Source organism: Oryctolagus cuniculus, chromosome 7, assembly GCF_051225735.1.
Source record: "Oryctolagus cuniculus isolate XC-2025 breed Fujian yellow rabbit chromosome 7, ASM5122573v1, whole genome shotgun sequence".
Classification (NCBI taxonomy): Eukaryota; Metazoa; Chordata; class Mammalia; order Lagomorpha; family Leporidae; genus Oryctolagus; species Oryctolagus cuniculus.
This window is the reverse complement of record NC_142873.1, coordinates 32,955,981-32,975,186: the sequence shown is the minus strand read 5'-3', so window position 1 is coordinate 32,975,186 and position 19,206 is coordinate 32,955,981. Positions and strand designations below refer to the sequence as shown.

Below are 19,206 nucleotides of genomic sequence, written 5' to 3'. Positions count from 1 at the left end.
GAATAGAACTGGTGCCCATATGGGATGCTGGCACCACAGGTGGAAGATTAACCCACTGTGCCACAGCACCGGCTCCAGTAGGTTCCTCTTAAACTCGACTGAGTACCAGAGGTCTAGAAAGACGGATGAATTGAAGGGTTCCTTGGGATGGAAACCACGCTCTTGCTCTGTACAGGGGGTGAGACAAGCTCCAGGATTCAAATCCAAACAGTACCTGGTTCTGGGTCAGTCCAGCAGGGGCTAGGCTTTGGTTAATGGTCTAACAGTAAAGCAGCCACACTGAACTGGCATTGTGGCACAGTGGGTTAAGTCACTGCTTGCAATGCTGGCATCCCATATCGGAGAGCCAGTTTGAGTCCCAGCTGCTCTACTCCTGATCCAGCTCCCTGCCATTGTGCCTGGGAGAGCAGTAGAAGATGGCCCAAGTACTTGGGCCCCTGCCACCCACGGGGGAGACCTGGATGGCGCTCCAGGTTCCTGGCTTCAGCCTGGACTAGCCCCAACTGTTGCAGCCATTTGGGGAGTGAATCAGAGGATGGAACATCTCTGTCACTATGTTTTTCAAATAAATAGACAAATCTTAAAAAAACTCAAAACAGTAAGTACTAAGCCCTGACCACGTGCCAGGTCCTGTGCTGACTACTCTGCATGAACAGAGCAGTTCTTCCCCAAATGCTATGACCCTCAGTGTGTGTGTGTGTGTGTGTGTGTGCGCACGCACGTACGTGCAGGGTGATGAGAGAAGGAAGCCTGTGGCAGCTGAAAGACACAGGAGTCACAACATGCCAACTCACTCTGGTGAAAGTAAAGGAGGGCGATCTTGTTAAGAAGTAATACAGAGGCAGCCAAAACAGCGGACGAAAAGGTGTCAAAGAAATCTTGCACCCAAGTTAACGGGCTCAGTCACCAGGGTTTCCAAGGGATAAAGGGATTGGTGGATGCCCACTTCTGATTATTTGGGCATCAGGTACAGGCACTTGTAATTGCTTGACAGTGCACTGTGTGCGTGTGTGCGCGCGCGTGTGTGGTGTGTGCACAGACCATACTCAGGCATTTGGATGGGAGAGAGCTGTGAATAAGGGAGGGGTCTCGGAATGGGTCCCATCCTCCGTGTGAATGGTCTTGACATGGGTGTCACAGGAATGAAATCAACAGATGGCAATAAATTTGTAGGAAATGAAGAGACAAATTTAAATCCAGAATCGCAGGACCCTTTAAACTGCTTCTATGCAAGGGAGGCACACAAACGTTAAATATGGTTTAAAGGTTTAGCTCGACTGCAACCCAACTTCCTCCAAAGGTAGGGGGTAGGGATGGCGCAGAGGACCTCATGATGGAGCCAGAAGAATAACGACTAATGGGATGGGCAGAAAAGGGAGCAGAGAGGTCCCCATTCATCTTCAACTGACAGACAGGGAGTGATGGACAGGGAGTGGGTGGCTGTTTATCTCCCAAACCTCAGCTATCTTCTTCAGCAGCAAGGTGTAAACCAAACTTTCCTCAGGGCAAAATATGTAGCTGCAAAGGGACACGCACATCAAAGAGCCCAGAAGGGAACTTGAAACCTCGGACAGTCCCCTCTCTGTCTAGCCCTCTCCTAGCCCGTCCATGGCCCAGAAGCTTCTCTGTGCTTGAATAAGAGACAGTCCCCTCTGGTCACCCCATGCCCCTAGAACGGAGAAGCTTTGGGCTTCTCTGAAAAAGCCAGAGGTGCAGGGCAGGGGTTGGGGGAAATCAATGGCACCTACCAGCTGCCCATTTTAAAGGCACACATCAGTCTCCAGTTCCCGTGGATCTCAAACTTTGCCAAAGACAGGTGAGAAGACAAGGGAAGGGCAAGGGCTCTCTAGCTGGGTCAGGTCCACTCTGGCCAGGCCACTCATATGAGACACAGGCTGAACCCCTCCCTCTCTGACATCCACAACCATCATCATCCCTGCCTCCATGCTGCTTCTGTCAGGTTCATCCCTGCAAGCCAGAGGTGCCTCCTACACGTGGTACCAGGCACAGCTCTACAGCTGGGTTGTACTTCCACCTGTCTGCCTCTGCTGCCTGACACCAGCCTTCCCACAATGCATCTGGCTACCTTCATTGCAGGGCGTCCTGCAGGTGGGTGCCGGAGGCCATCACGGCATCAGTGCTTTGCCTGGACTTCGGGCACAGAGAAGAGTGGAAGGGCCTGCAGGGTGCAGGACCTTCAGCAGCCTCTGCGTTGCATGGAGGAGGGGAAGGGATGAGTCAGATGTTTTCTCAAATTCCCTTCCAGCTGCTTTATGACTCTCGGCTGGGCCACAACACTCAATGTCAGCAAAACATCCAGTCTTGGATCTGTACACTATCAAAGACTAGCTCGAGTCGAACACATTTTTGGCACCAATGGCGCCCATCCACGTAAGCTTTCCAAACAAGGGGTGACTTAACACTTCCTTGGTTGGCTGAACACAAAGCTGGCGGTCACATTCAGAAGCCAAAGGCTGGGAGGATGGTAAAGTGGACAAAGACTCGGAAGATCCTCCTCTAGTCTTCTGGCTTCTTTGTGCCTTAAGCTAGACCCGTGAGTTCTCAGAGTCTCAGCCGCTGTTTGGCAGAACAGAGATGATGCCTTCCCTGCCTTCCTCTCCCTGCTACTGAGAGGAGCAAAAGAATGTTGTGAATGAAAGTGCTCTGTAAGCTCCTACGACCTGCGTGAAGGATGGCGGTTATTAACTTGGCTTGGAAGGTCCAGAATCTTCCCCAAGGACAATTCAGGGGATGCTTCAGGCCATTAGTTCAATGGACTGATGCCTCCGAGGTACCGCCACCATCGTTTTGTTGTACAGGCTTGTGATTCCAAGGGCTGATTTCTATCTTCTTCATTCAGGATTTTATTGCATTTGAGCCCACAAAGCTTTCTGTTTATGTAGGTTACTGTCTGAGCCATTTTCTCCTACTTCTAAAGTAAACTTACTGATTTTCATGGCCCCTCAGTGCCTAGCACAGTGCTGCAGGTGCTTAAAATAGGTTTGACAAAACAATGGTGGAGTAGTTAGGAATGACACCGGCCTCTGGGAATGGGCACTTGTTTACCAGTGGTAGGAGAGCTTTGAAACCTGTAACCAAGCCACAAGCAGTCCAAGGTCACAGCTCTACTAGGCCAAGGGCAAAGACGCAAAGTTATCTGCAGGGCGTGGGGCTGCTATGAAGGGACTCAGAAGACTTAGACAAGGGAGGCTCAGAGTACAGAACAGGCACACATTAAGCCAGGCCTCAAATTCCAAACCTCAGGCCAGGAGGATGGGAAAGATAGACACACAGACACTGGATGTCAGGGAATGGCGTGGTAGAGGCTGCCTCTGGAGCACCGGCATTCACTACACTCTGGCTGGCAGGACTTAGCCTGGGCTTCCCCTTTTGGAAGCTTTAGGTCGCTCCTTCATCTCCCCCAGCCATCAGTTCTCAGGCTCAATTTACCAATTTATGATAGTGAACCACACTCTCCTTGCAGGTACAGTCCCCGTGGCACCAAGCACACACATACAAAGCCAGGGCTCCAGAAATCCTCATGCTAGGGCTTTAAGTTCTGGGTCTGGTTTTCCCTTGGCTGCAGATCAGAAGAGCCCAGATGTAGGAAGAGGTGATCTGAAAGCCCTTCACCTCAGGAGAAGTGGTTAGGAAAGAACAAAGTACGGCTTAGTAGGAACAGCACTGGACCCGGAGACAAGAGGCTTGCTCGACACAAGGACAGGACAGACTGGTTGTTTGTGTGCTGAGTACAGCCTGCAAAGTCCCAGGGGCTGTCGAGGCTAATGCTGACCTCTCACTGGAACACGGTGGCTTTCAGAGATAAGAAGCAAGCGCAATGCTGGAACAAAACAATGCCTAGAAGGGAATCAGTGAAGTTCTCCCACGGATGCTTCCGGATCCAGCCAGACGGTCTTTGTGAGCCAAGTTCAAGCGATGATCAAGTTAGACCATGAAAGGACACTTTAGGGCACTGGCACAATTCTGTCTGGAGAAGCCTGGATGGAAAGATGACCGCTGGTGTCACCAAGTGGTCCTTACAGGCGGGTTCCCTGGCTCTGGGTGCACCTCCCAGACTAGGAAGCCCACAGGGGGGCCAGCGTCGTACTGTTGGAGCACCTGGGTGCTGAATACACACCAGCTGGCTGACTGAGCTGTGGAAAAGGCTTTGACACAACCCCAGCATGTTTCTCTTCACAGTATGAAAAACGTCCTAGCATGGCTCCTGGTCCATATCAAATATTCAATACATGTCAGTCTATTCTGTTTCATGCTTATCCACTTCTTAAACATTTAACAAAAACAACGCCTGGTCTGACCTGATCTTGGCCTGTCGATTCACTGAAATTTTAAAATTAATTTATTTGAGAGACAAAGAGAGAAAGAAAGAAACATGAAACTTCCACCTGCTGGTTCACTCCCCAGATGCCTGCAATAGCTGGGACTGGACGTAGAAGCTGGAGACCAGGAACTCAGTCCAGGTCTTCCACATGGGGAGCAGACACCAATTACTTGAGCCATCACCCGCTGCCTCCCAGGGTCTGCATCAGCAGGAAGCTGGAGTTAGGAACCAGAACCAGATACTGAACCTCGGTACTCTGATGTGGGACGTGGATGTCTTAACCACTAGGTCAGATGCCTGCTCCGAATGTTAACCCATTTAATCATCCTAACAACTTTATGAAGTAGGTGTAATTATTATCTGCCTTTGCAGGTAGAGGCACAGAGACATGAGCTAATCTGCCAGGAGTCACAAAGCTAGTAAGTGGGGAGGCTGAGTTTCCACAGTCGCAGTTTTTTTTTTTTTTTTTTTAAATATGTTGCCTCTGTTAAAGAGAAGTTAAGGACAATGAGTATTTTCATGGCTGGTGGCTGCAGAGTCTGATGCTGTTCTCCGCAGTGGTACTTGCTCCCTGTTAATCTAATGCTTCAGCTTTCACAGCTGAGGCTCCAAGGCCAGGGTCCACACTGGAGGAAACCTCAGAGGAATGCAAAGTGAGCTGTGTTCCTGGACAGCTGCTAACTCAAAGAGCTCAACTCTCTGATAATAAATTTTACAGAGCGTTTTCTTGCTCATAGATCAATCTTGAAATACCTTTTGTGCAGTTGTAGTTTGAAATAGTTTTGCATTTGTACTATTCTTCGAGGTGTTCCAGTTACCTGCTGTTCCCAGCTTTCTTAAGCCCTGCTTACTCTGAGGGTCATGTTACACTTTGAAAAGGTGAAGCCCCTGCATGCCTGATGGTGGTCCGTGGCACAGGTGTAGAATTCCTTGAAGTTGATGTCAAGTTTTGATTGCAGTACTGTGAGTTTGGGTAAATTACATGGTCTTCAAGAGCCTCAGTTTCTTTACGTGAACAATAGCATTGTAATATGAATCTGAATACACTTAAAATGAGATATAATTTGTGTAAACCCTCATATTCATCTTGTGCCTACTGGGTGATGAATCACTGCTCTGTTAGGAAAGGGGGTACCTGACAGGCAGGTGGGCAGGATGTATCTCAGATATCTATGAGACCTAAACGGAAATGAGAAAGCAGACAACCGATGCTGCCACGTTGACAATGGGTGCTGATATCCTCTCCTCCCAAGGCAATGGCCTGTTGGGTCACTCCTGCAGATCACCAGCCCTTTATAGACTGGGTTTATCAGGGAAATGAAAAGCATTCAAAATTACACTTACTGAATTGACATGCTATACGAAATGCAGACAGCTACATTTTAGAAGATACTCTGTCATTTGGGGATTCTTTGCTTTTTATAGGATTTTGGGCAATCCCCTTTAGGCTTTCATACATCTGACTTCTCACCTGTCAAAGCAAAGAGTTGGATTGGGATCCCCAGGTCTTTTCACTTTCTAAAATTCTACCACTTTCTCTTAATCTCTTAACCAGCTGCCTCAACAGAGCAATCAGTTTAGGGTTGAGTGGCACATGAGGCCGCTTCCTGTGTAACCTGCTCAATTTACTGAGCCTTGGTTTTCTCACCTGTTCCATGGAGAACGGTAGTGTCATTTCTAGAAGCGAGGGTGAGGCTCAAAAGAAGGCACACACATGATAGCATTCTTGTAAATGCTGGTGTTCTAGCTTACCCCTTTTTCTCCAGATTCTGGGGTTACAGGGGCCCAATCTCCATGAATGATCTGCATCCCATACATGTTCCACCCCTTCCTCCATGGTCCTGCTGCATGCCAGGATGATAACTAGGCATGCATGCCTCCTGAGGGTCCCTGGTTGTACCATCCAAATGGCAGATGCTTCCCCTCCTGGTACCCTCCACCCCACCCCCTCCCTCCGTCCTTCTCAGAGCCATCTGGAAGAGGAAGTGGACAAGCTTACTGCCTTCCAGAAGCCAAATGCCAGTGCAAATGAGCCTCAGAGATAAGGCCAGGGACCAGGTGTGGGGAAACTTGGAGCCAGTGACTTCTGCCTCTCTTGTGCTGCAGGAAGACACAATGGCTGTACTTCAGGGGGGCCATGAGGCTTCTGAGGGATGCAGCTTCCTGCCTGGAAGAATATTCCAGTGTGTCAAGGCTAAGGAGCAGGCCCTGGGTGTACAAACACCACAGTCATTCAGCAGAGTCCCTTACAGCACCTCAGAGAAACTGAGTCTGTGGTGGCAGTAGAGTGTCCCGGCTGGAGGCTCCCAGTGCACAGTGGGACAGGTGGCTGGACTCCCTTGTCCTTGGATTTAGACCCAAGCCCCTTGCCATGCCTTGGCTCTCCTCTCCACCCCTAATGGTGCAGTGCTAAGCACCCTCAGTTCTTTTTTTCCAAGAGCCTTGCCTAGACAGCTAATGTGCTCTGAAACACACTGATTCAAACCAGAAAACACAGCCATTAAAGCTTACTTTCGTCTATAATTGAGGAACATAAGAATGTAGTAAGCGCATCATAATGGACTAAATGTCTTTGAAAAACCCCTGAATTACAAATTTCTTCCTGAATGCAGGTTGAGTGTGTATAATACACCTCTGGGGGGTCAAAAATAGTGAACACTCAAGAGGGACGCAGGTTCGGCCGCATAAAGCACAAAGGAAAAACGGAAAGAACTCTAGGAGTTGTCACGAACACACCAGCCCAGAGAGAAATTGCAATGGAGCTTCTCAAGCATGGATAGATCAGGCAGATGAAAATTACCAGGAATCCAGGATCTGCACAGCACAACCTTCACGGCTGATCTTACGCACATAAGACAAGTGCATTCCTTCCAGGCATACAAGGAAGCAAATCAGGAATGTTTAGAAGTTGGATGATCTGGTCCAGAACTGGGGCTGGGAGCTGCCTTTTGCCAGGGACCTGCAGGCCTGGGGATGATCCATCCCAGTTCTCTGCCGGATCACGTGGGATGGCGTCAGCAGCTAGAAAGAGTGGCCACCCTGAGGCTGAGCAGCCAGGTGGGTGGACATCAGGATGGACACACACACAGTACAAGCGGGAGATCTCAGCAAAGGCACACAGGGGCCTGGTCACAAATGCAGAAGAGTCAGGTTTCACTCAGGAGCCCTGAGTCCCAGGACTTGGGAAGGCAACAATGTGGGCCCATGAAGACCACGAGACCTGAGGCTACTTCCTCCTCCAGGGAGGACTGGGTCCCAGGGCACATCTTAAGAGGGAGAGCCAGGCTGGATGAGGTCTCTGTAAGGGGGAAGATGGGTCACTTGACGCCTCCATGGATTTCCAGAGCTTTCCTCATGAGAGGCTGTCTGGAGTGGTACAAAGACAGCAGCCTTGGAGTCAGCTGCACAGGTGGTGGTGACAGCTGCTCAGAAGTGCAGACTCGGGGCCGGAGTTGAGGCATAGTGGGTAAAGCTGCTGCCTCCAGTGCCGGCATCCCATACAGGCACAAGTTTGAGTCCTGGCTGCTCCACTTCTGATCCAGCTCTCTGCTATGGCCTGAGAAAGCAGTAGAAGATGGCCCAAGTGTTTGGATCCCTGTACCCTCTTGGGAGACCTGGAAGAAACTCCTCACTCCTGGCTTCAGATTGGCCCAGCTCCGACCACTGTGTCCAACTGGGGAGTGAACCAGTGGATGGAAGACCTCTTTCTGTCTCTCTGCCACTGCCTCTCTCTAACTCTGCCTTTCAAATAAATAAATAAATCATCCCCCTCTGTGGTCCTTCCTCCACATCCCCGCTTACATCCCGCCAAGGCAAAGCATGCTGTGGGTGGCCTGGACCTGTTCTCTCCTGTTCCTCCCCACCCCCAGCTCCCGTAGAGGAAGAAGCCAATGCAGCACAATGAGATGGGGCCCCTGTGCTAAAATGCCTCATTCACAACAACAAGGCGCCCGTGAAATGGAAAGCCACAGCACAGCCAGAGGCTCCAGGCTGCTAGGATATCCTCTCAGACTTCCCCCATCTGTTGTGCTCCCTGGGGCCTCCCAGCTGAGCCCTGCTGTCAGGGGAGGAACCCTGGCCCCCTCGCAATCTGTCATCTTTGACACCACTTGGATCTCGTTTCTTCTGCAGCTGCCAGGAGCCATGAAGATAGCTTGCCTGTCAGTGGGCAGGGGGCCAGGAGGCCCATGCGTGCCCTCATGGGGGTGGGGTGGGGGACATGGAGGGTGGAGGACAGGGATCCCTCTCCCTCAGGCTGCCAAGCCCTCCCATTGCCTGCCGTCTGTGATGGGTGTCTCTGGGGAGACCCCTTCCTTGCTTGCTTGCTAATCACTGTGTATGGATGCAGGGAACGGGCTGGTCTCTCTGCTCCTGCCACCGTGCAGGTTTCCCGTGGGCTGCTCTGAGTCTGTCTCTGCTGCCACAAGCGGTTCTTCTTGCACCTGTGCTGCTTCCTCTCTTGGGCAGGCAGCCACCTGTGCCCAAAGACCCAGACCCTCAGCACACAAGGGGGGTGGGGCAGACATGGGCAAGGAGGTGGTAGTGACCCTGATTCCTGCTTCACAGGCTAAGGGTGCTGGTGTCAACAACGCATGGCGTGGACCATGGGTAGAGGCCCAGGGGTGAGGAACAGTGGCTATAAAGTCAGATGGATAGGGGTCTGAATTCTGATTCTCCCTGTCACCACCGTATCACTGCCTCTCTCTAGGCTTCAGCATCGTCTTCTGTAAGGTAAGCAAGTGGGCTGGATGATTCCCTTTGCCTTGCTATTTCTCTGCTCTCATCCTGCGGTGACTGGGAACTGGGACAGTCACTGGCAAGGCGGCTGGAAGGGCCAGGTGCACGGACTCAGGTGCTGAGACAGGTCCTTGGGTCTGATTCCAAGACCTGGTCTCATTAGTATCAGATCCTGAGCAGCTGAGTGAATCCGGCAGCTGGGAGGCGAGGAAGCTGGCCTCACCATTGGACTTGAACCCTTTGTTTCCCAGACCTCCTTAGCAAGGACAAAAGCGCTCTCTATTCATTCATTCACTGGTACATTCATCTTGGCTCATTCTTTCATTCACCCCTTTGGAGGCAGTACAACACTTTCAAGAGTGATTGGCAGGCCGGTGCCGTGGCTCACTTGGTTAATCCTCCGCCTGTGGCGCCGGGTTCTAGTCCTGGTTGCTCCTGCTGTGGCCCGGGAGGGCAGTGGAAGATGACCCAAATGCTTGGGCCCTGCACCCACATGGGAGAGCAGGGTGGCTCCTGGCTTTGGATCAGCGCAGCGCTGGCTGTGGCAGCCATTTGGGGAGTGAACCAACGGAAGGAAGACCTTTGTCTCTCTCTCTCACTGTCTGTAACTCTACCTGTCGAATAAATAAATAAAAATCTTCAAAAAAAAAAAAAAAAGAGTGATTGGCATCAGCTTCATCTGGTTTCTGAATCTGGCTCTGTCACTAGCTAGCCGGCCAGTGCTGAGCAGGGCACTCAACTCTCCAGGCCCCAGTCTTATCATCTCTAAAACGAGGAAAGCCACGGTGGTACCTCCTTCACAGAACACAGAAATCATTTGGCACTGGTTAAGTGTTCAGCAACTGGTTGTCATTCTCATTAAGCTAAGTTGCTCATGTTTTTGGAGGGAGTCAGCTGACAAGCAGATCCCTGGGCATTGTGCAAGGTGTGCCAGAGTCCCAGCAAAGCCTGGGCCAAAGAAAGCCAAAGGCCAAGAAAGTTATCTTCTCCAACAGGAGCTGGAGGTTCAGCCTGGGGCACAACATCTTCACCCTCCCTTAAGAATGTGATGATGGTTCATGGAAGTTTGAAGAAGATTCTCAAACAGTTCAGTCATAAACAAAAGAAAAAATATGGGGGCCGGCATGGTAGCACAGTGGGTTAAAGGTCCCACACGAGCGTCAATTTGTGTCTTGGCTGCTCCACTTCCAACCCAGCTCCCTGCTAAAGCACCTGGGAAGCAGAAGAATGGCCCAAGTTCGTGGACTCCTGCCAACCACAGGAGGGACGCAGATTGAGTTCTGGATTCCTGGCTTCAGCTTGGCCCAGCCCTCAACCTTATAGCCATTTCGGGAGTAAAACAGTGGATGGAAGATCTCTGTAACTCTGCCTTTCAAGTAAAAAAAAAAAAAAAAATCTGTTCTTGAATCTGCCGTTTTGGGTGGTGGTAAGCAGTGAGGCTTTCAGGAGCAGGGATACCCAGGAAGATCCTGCTCTCTGACAGGCACGTCTGATTCCCTCCAAGCCTCTCCCTCCCCATGGATCCCTGTCCCCAATCTCACCCTGCCCAGGGCAAAGCAGCATCTAATCTTCCTGTTTCTGGCAGCTCCCAGCCTTGCCAAAACCTGTCCCCCCAAACCCTATCACACGTGCCCCGAGGATACTGAGCTACCACTGCCCATTAGCCTGACTGCCGCTGAGTGCCTCAGCCAGACACAGGCCACCAGCCAGCTGGGAAAGGTCAGGCTCCAGGAGACGGAGCCAGCCAGAGGCTTCGGGGGGCAAGCCCAACACAGTCACCCCATGGCTACAGCATCGAATGGCACGTGGCCTTATTTATTTTGTTTCAGTCTGACACCCTGAAAGTTTCTTTGCACCTGTTCAACACATGCAGAGGCCCCTGTCTTCCCTCTCTTGTTCTCAGAGGCCATAATGCTGTCCCTTGAAGTGCCTACATGCTGGCTGACCCAGAGGTCCCCCATGCACGTGGCTTTGAGGATGTCTCCTCTCCTGTCCCCAACTCTCACCCTGGTTGGCTGGCCATGCGCTGGGGGAGGAAGTAGGAGCCTGGGCCTCAGGGCCGAGTCTCCCAGTGCCTGCCAGGACAACCTTCAGCACAGGACTTCATCCCTCTGGGCCTCAGCTTTGCTTATCTAAAACAGGATTGCCTGCTGCCCTATGTATGCGTCACAAATACTGTGTGATTAATCATCCCCTTACAAATCAACAAAATTGGGAAAGGAATTTGGAAAGAAAAAAAGAAAGTATATTGAACAGAGTTTTGAGGCAAAATGATTTCAGGTGTTGGTCTCATGTGTCCAGCCAAGCTGGAAAAATCACAACCTTCCTGAGAATGAACAGCATGGCTGCACACCTAGTACTGTCCTGCCTTGGGGTCCTCGGCTTGGGCAAACGGTAGCTTCTTATCAGAGCCCGGACAAAGCTGTGTCCAAGGGAGGGCTTGGGAGAGGGCAGGCAGTCTCCACGGGGTTGTGGATAAGCTGCAGGCGACATAACAGGACCAGGAACTCCCATATTAAGTTTCTCTCAGAGCACAGCTGGGAGCAGACTTCTGGGGTGGGATGGGGTCTCCATGGCCCTCCTCAGAGTATAAGTGACAAATAGTCCTGGTCTTTCTTTGCTCCTCTCTGACAGAACGAGGCTGGCCGGGGACACAGGGTGTGGCTGAATGGTCAGGGATCCTCTCCAGAGCCTGAACACTTCTGTAATCAGGTCGCAGGGCCACAGCCACAATCTCCCTACTGCTCATGGATGACCCAGAGCTGCCACTACTTACAGGAACAGACAAGCAAACACCACGGACACAGCACACTGCGGTGTGAAGAACCCTGCCCCTCTTCTCATCTCACTGGGTTCCTAGCTCCCTGGGACATGGGACAGATCCTACCATTGCCAGTTTACACACAGACAGAGACTGTCAAGGGGCCTGCCAAAGGTCATACAGGGGGGCCAGGTCTTCTGACTTGAGCCCCTGTGTGGGGGAGCCTGCAGCTAGGTCTTTAACTGGCACATTGAGCACTTCCAACTGGCTTGTAGCCCAGAACCTAATGAGGAAGCAGGGTCCACGTGGATCAAGTGGCAGCCTGAGGGGGCCTTGATAACAGGAGCAGGCACCTACCCAGAGATACATCCAACAACCTGATGGGAGTTGGGGGTCTCCTCATCCTAATCACACGCCCAGAGCTCCAAATCCAGGATCTGGGTGAGGCGGATGGCTGCTGCATAGCCCACGGGGAAGCTCCTGGAGGTGGAGGCACAGGGTTAACACCTGCCACCCAGACTGGCTAGCCTGGGGCCCAAGGGCTGGGGATAGCACCCTCAGCAAGGTGGCAGCCTGTCCCTGCCATCTGGGCCTCCGTCCTCTCATAGCTAATTACCGGTGCCTTCACCAAGTAGGGCAGGGGAGGGTCTGATGAGGCTCACATGAGGGAACTCAGAGAACTTAGTTTCCAAAGGACCAGGGAGATAACTATATAGACCAGAGAAAAACAATATGGCCAGATCCACTACTATTACTTTGCAGGGCGAGTTTGGGGAGCCTCCTTCCTGGGGGGTGAGGCAGTCTATTAGACACAGCCAAGTCAGAGGAGGTGGGCTTGACTCTTGGCTCAGCTGGCTGCAGGGTGTGAGGCCTTGGGGCTAGTGCTGGAGCCACCCTGAACCTTTGCTGGGTGAGATTTCAGGAAGATCGTGGTTGGACAGGGCACGGGGCCTAGCACATGACCCTCTAAGTGATGGTATTTCCTCCCTTTTCTATTCCAAACAGCACCTCCCACACTCAGCAGACATCTGGGGATGTCTGGGATCCCCCAGCACAGGCACAATCCTTCCCCTCTGTAGCAAAACCTCTGAAAATCCCAGTTATGGAGCCATCCTTAACAACTGCAAAGACTTGGACTGGTGAGAATGAGAGGCAACTGGCCACATGACTCCACCGTGATGTGGGTGTCGCTGCCCTTGGTGTATAAGTTCCAACCCCTTCTAGGAACCCTGGCACCATGCAGGTTCTGCCTCCCTCTGAATGCTCTGGTACAGAGATCTTCTTCATATCTCTCTTTAATCCAACTGTAAATCATAGCCACTTTCTGAGGCCTAGGTAGTGTTAACACAACAGTAATCCTGGCCCTTCCGTGGACCACTGTGGCTAAGGGAAGGGAAGGACATAAGAAAGAAACTACATAACAACCTGCGCTGGGCCTCTGGGTACCTCTGGTTGATGACTACAGCAGCCACAGTCACAGATTGAACACCCCCAATCAGGTAATCCAAAATCTGAAATGCTCTCAAATCTGAAGCTTTTTGATATGACAAGTGGAAAATTCCACACTTGACCTCATGTGATGAGTTGTAGTCAAAACACAGGTGCACTGAAAATGTTGTATGAAATTACCTTCAGCCTACGTGTATCAGGTGTGTATGAAGCATAAATGAATTGGGTGCTTAGACTCGGGTCTCAAGATACCTCCTGTTTATGTAAATACTTCAAAATCCAAAATCTGAAACACTTCTGCTCTCAAGCACTTTGGATAAAGGATATATCCACGGGCATCAGGATTTTTAGTGCTCCAATGAATGGAGGGCTCATCTGTCCACGTCATAGGTCAAGTTGTGGCAGTGTACAGGAAGGTAGGATACAGGGTCAAATGGTCAAAAGCATTGCTTAGAGTCCCAGGTTGGCCACTTACTAGATAAGTGGCCCCAGGCGAGTCACCTAGATCGCCTGGGCCTCAGTTTCCTTATTAGTATGTGGGGCATGGTAACAGTATCCAGCTCCCAGGATGGTTGGGAAAGGCAGATGTGACCAGCGTGCATACAAATAAGGGGGAAGGGGGCTTCTGGGATTGCACACGCCATGCCATATTTTGAATCTTTTTAATCAACTGCCAGTCTTCATTCTTAACCTGGAACATGATGCCTCCCTCTGCAGACCTGGCTGCCTCAGGCAAGGTCACTGATACTCCATAGCCCCGTGCTCTTGCTGCCCATCTCCTGGCCCAACTTTCCTTAATCTACCCAGGGCCTATGCAGCTGCAGATTAGCACGCCAGGCTGTGCTAGCCACATTTTGTTAGCTTCCCATGTGTTTCTCCCCTTCTACCTCTTTCCCTAATCCCTCCAAACCCTCTTCAACTCTGGAGTTGTGCTTTATCTCCAGTGAGCTTAATGCCTCACTGATACAGACAGTTAATCCTCTGCTGCTCCTCTTTTGCAGAGATGGAGGAGATTAGAGGCAAAAGGGTTAGGACATCTCCCTTCAAGGGCACTCAGGACTTTCATAAAGGAATTGGATCCTGCTTTCCCTCATCTGATGCTCTAGACCAGGGTCCCCAGTGCTCCTGGCGAGGAGCAGCCCTGGCTACTTGCAGATGGTGAACCTCCCACCAAGAATGTAATGGGAAGTGGGGCTGGGTACTGTTCAAGTGGCCTGGTGACTCCTCAGGCCCCTGCACAGATGGACTGATCTCGTTCTCAAGAGAAAAAGGCCCAAAGGAGGCATCTCTATGACCAGTGAGGGCCACCCAATAAAGTCGCACTGGACTGCAGCAGCATATTTCTGATAAAGAGAAGGGAAGCTCCAGCTTAGGGGGAATGTGCTCCATGAGGCTAGGTATTTAAGCCAGCTCCTCCACAAAGCCTGGGATGCATGAGTTGGTGATGCACACTGAACAGTGCTACGAGGTTTCTATGTCACGTCTGGCATTGAATGCTGTTGTTCATCAGGTAGGTGATTGAGAGCAAGGCTTCAGAGAGACAAAGAAGGTGACAGCCCCATGCAGTAGGCTCAGCAGGAGACCACCAGGTGGGTAATGCAGAACAAAAGAACACACAGGCACTGTAGAGTTAAAAGTACACCTTTGTGATGAGCAAACTCTTGGGCATTAAAGTGAGAAGCCCATTTGAAGAGGCAGGATCTGCTAAAGAGGACACAAACTATCTGAGATTAGAAAAATGGATCATTTATTTTGTATCAAATGTTTATTGAATATCTGCTATGGGCCAGGTACTATGCGGAAAGCAAATGGATACAATGCCTTACTTTCATGGAATTTATAGGCTAGGGAACAAGTCAGAAGTTAAACAATTATTAACTGGAACAAGCAAAAGGACAGGGCGTTATGAAGGAAAAGAACAGGAGGTCCCTAATTTAAAGGGTGAAGGCAGAGGTGCCTCTCTCAGGAGGTAAGGCTTGAGACTTGAAGGAAGGTCAGGAATGAAGTAGAACAGGGCAGGCAGGAAGAACATTTCAGCTCAGCAGCTGCATCTAGGAAGGTTCTGAGCTGGGATAAAGGTGGCTCCTTTGAAGAACTGGAGAAAGCCACCATGGCCTTCAAAACGAAGCTCATTTTTGAAATGCATCCCAACTGTGACAGAGTCATAAAAGGGTTAAACAAGGAAAGTAACAGCCTGGGCTTTTGATATGTCACTCTGACTGCTGGGTGGGAAACAGATCGCAAGAAGGGCAAGAATGGAGGTGGCAAGTTCAGTGAGACATCCTGTGCGCGAGCAGGTGGTAGTGGGTGGTGACATGTCCTGAAGATGGCAGCGGCGGAAGTAGGAGAGCAGTGCCTGGCTTACCCATGTACCTTGGAGGTGGGGTCAGTAGGGTCTGCAGACGAGTTGGATGTGTTGGATATGTGGGGAGATGTTGATGCACAGATGTTACCGCTTGAGCAGATGGCCAAACGGAAGCTGCACAGACACAGCTGGACTGGAGAGGGCTGCTGACCACAGAGAGCACCTCCTGCCATTGCAATGAACAGAACTACCAAGCGAGAGGACGGAATCCAAAAGAACACATCTTGCTAGACTGCCTTCTGCGGTGATACAGAAACAGAGGAATAGATGGGAAAACAGCATGGAAGCTACAGTGAGGGTGTGCTACAAGACAGAGAGAAAGCTATCCACTACATGGAATCATGCAGAAAAGATAGCTTTGAAAGTGTCTGCTGGATTTGGCAACACATGAACTTCAGAAGAGCAGTCTCCCAACAGAGACCCACTGGGATTGAAGCAAACAGGCAAAAAGGTGGGTGGGTGGAGTCAAATCCCAACAGAGATGGGCAGGAGTTGGCTCCTGAAGGAAGTGCACAGAGCTATGACTGTCCCAGGGTTCCTCCAGGCCAGAGTTCCTGGAGGGCAGTTGAGATGGCTTCCCCCCACACCCCAGGCTGACCACCCTTACAGCTCTAGAAGACCACGCCCCTGGGCTCAGAGTGGGAAGGGCCTTGACCTGGTGCCCCTCCAGCCTACAAATGCTGCTTTAGCAACCCCCTCCCTCCGTGGGCAACTTCTTCCCCTTTGCAATGAGTCCCTTGTTCTCATCTAGCTGATTGTTGTCTGCCACTCAGAGTCCAGCTTGAGTCCTTTCACTTCTAGAAAACTCATCACTCATGGGGCCAGCATTGTGGTTCAGAGTGTCACGCTGTTGCCTGCCATGCTTGCATCCCATATGGGTGCAGGTTCAAGTCCCAGATGCTCCACTTTCCATCCAGCTCCCTGCTAATGTGCCTGAGAAAGCAGCAGGAAGATGGCCTAAGTGCTTGGGCCCCTGTACCCACATGGGAGACCCGGAAGGAGTTCTAGGCTCCTGACTTTGGCCTAGCTCAGCCCCAGCCATCGCTGCCATTTGGGGAGTGAAACAGCAGGTGGAAGATCCATGTCTCTCTATATGAGTACACTTCTTCCTCTCTCTGTAACTCTGCCTTTCAAATAAATAATTTTTTTAAAGAAAACCCTGTCCCGTCCATCCCTCACCTCTGTCAGCAGCTTCTCCCACTCTGCTGGGGAACCCTGGTTTTCCCTGCATGTGTCCACACCCCCCACATGGAGGAACAGTGAGGCTGCCTGCCTATTTCTTTGTCTTCTCGGCTGATGCCTGTTTTATCAGTGGAACTTGGTAAATATTTGTTTATTGCTGGGCTGACTGAGACCAGCCAAGGAGCCCTTCCCCGTGAAGGATGAAGATGTGTGGCAGTCTGTTCAACACCAGCAGGACTCGCCAGGGCCGGATGAGAAATACACAGATGCCACATGCACTTGTCAGCCTACTTTCCATAGACTCATTTGAGGAAGTGCCACATCACTCGAGCTCAAGTTCAAAATGAAGCTCTGGCCATGATGGCCAGCAAATATCTCAAATGTTCTTTTAGAACCTGAGCCCTTCTTGCAAATGTTTAAAATTGAAACCACAAAGCCTGTGTTTTCTTTCAACCTTGTAGATACTCTTCCCATTTCAAGCTGTGGGTTTCCTCTTGCACAGTCTTTTAAAAAAAATATTGAGAAGGCAGCTTTCTAACCCAAACCTCTTTGCCACATCATGATTCATGTGACAGAACACTGCACAGGACTGAAAATTCAGCCTGTAGTGTTTTCTCTACTCAAGGTACCAGGGAAAGCAGGCATAATAACTAAAGATGGCACCAGCATTCATGCAATGTGAGCTTCCATTAAAAAGTTTACATTGGCCTAGTTTTCAGGGCATAAACATTTTGTGGAAATTGGTTCAATAAAATCTGGGTTCCAAAGTGGCCTTAAACACGCAGCAATTATTGCAACCATGAAGAGGCAGACGGGCTCTGGACACGGATCTCTAATAATAGGTTTTATAATTTCTTGGGTGGTATTTTTGCTTCCCTGCATCAATACCAAAACCCAGAACCCTGAAATACTGAAAGTTACAGTTAAAAAGGGAACAAACTGTACAAATCCAAACGTGAGAATTCGGTGGAAAAATGGCCAGGGAATAGCTGTCGCTGATTCAAGCCTCATGAAGTGAGCTCCAGGGTGGGCACACCCTCTTCCAGAGCCCAAGGAAGTTCAACTAGCACATCTGTTTGTATCTGCAATCAACTTCTCCAGCGGTAGAACACGTTTTATGGAAAGACCAACTTACTTGCTCTTTATTTACTGATTTACAAAACATCACAGGCAACAAAGAGCCCCACAGTACAGTCTTGGGAAGAGTGAGGCTGCCTTTGCAATAGTTTTGCTTGGTCTCTCATCCCATGGAGAGCAGCTGGCGTCTTCCATCAACATTACCCACCATCATCAAGGTGAGGCCAGGGGCATGAGAAAGAGAGGGCCCTTGCCTGGTGTGTGTGGGTGGCTTTCTCTGGCCTGGCTGGAAAGGATGGGTGGTCTTATGCATGGGTTCAAATCTAATCCTTCTTTGGAGGCTGTGTCTGTTTTTCAATGGCATGATTCACCCAAAATAATACGTCCCCCATGGCTCACGTCTCACTGTCTTACAGTGTGCAAGCCCAGATTCACATTTGTTCACCAGGAAAAGAACTTTCTCCAGCACTGAGCTTTTAGGCTTAAAGAGAGAAGTGCAAACTCCTTGGGAAGAAAAAAAGGAAACAAAACGACCTGTCAAAATTCCTTTTAGCGCTTCTGACTAGTGTTAACTTCCATGCTCTCAGAGTGCAATAAAAACCCTGCCAGCGCCTGCTGAAAAGATGGTCTGACCTTTTAAAACGAGTACTCCCCCATCCCATATCCATATTAAATAGGTGAACCTTGGGAGCTGTAGAGTTTTCGATTAATAAGTGAAATGAGGTTGAATTTTCAGAAAAAAAAAAAAAAGGGTTTCCCTCTAGGCTGCAGGCTAATTTGGGTGTTCTAGATCTACATTGTTAACAGCAGGCAGAAAGCAGGCCCCAGACCCGCGAGCCACTGCAGTTGCCAACTGCCTCGAGTCTAGTTCCCAACTGAGGCGGGCAAGGAGTTAGGAAATGGTAAATTAAAAAGTCTGGGACAAGACTGCCCGTAGCCTGCGGATCTCGGGCCGGCTGTCGGCCCCTGGCGGCCGAAGAAGCCGCAGCGATCCTGGGTCTCCACCGCAGCCGCCCAGCCCGGCGCGCACCAACCGGCGCTGCTGAAAGAAGTTGGAGAGCTCCCAGCTCGCCGGCAGGATTCGGTGGTGGGCGCCGGAGAATCCCTTCCAGTGGCGCAATTAGGAAAGTTTCGGAAAGTAAAGACCCTAGACAGCCAGAGACCTATTCTTTCCTGGCGCACCAGGAGCACCCCGCGCCGCGCTAGCCGGAAGCGACTCGCACAAGGCCATCAGCCTTGCTTTGCCCGGACGCGCCGGGTGCCTTTCAGCTGCCCACCGCCCCAGACCGTGGC

At 50.7% G+C, this 19,206-nt stretch overlaps 1 protein-coding gene across 3 annotated transcripts in view; it reads right to left on the bottom strand.

Annotated features, from left to right (window-relative positions):
- FAM78B (family with sequence similarity 78 member B) overlaps window positions 1–19,206 on the bottom strand; it is a 125,124-nt gene that overhangs the window by 104,343 nt on the left and 1,575 nt on the right. The window lies entirely within an intron of this gene.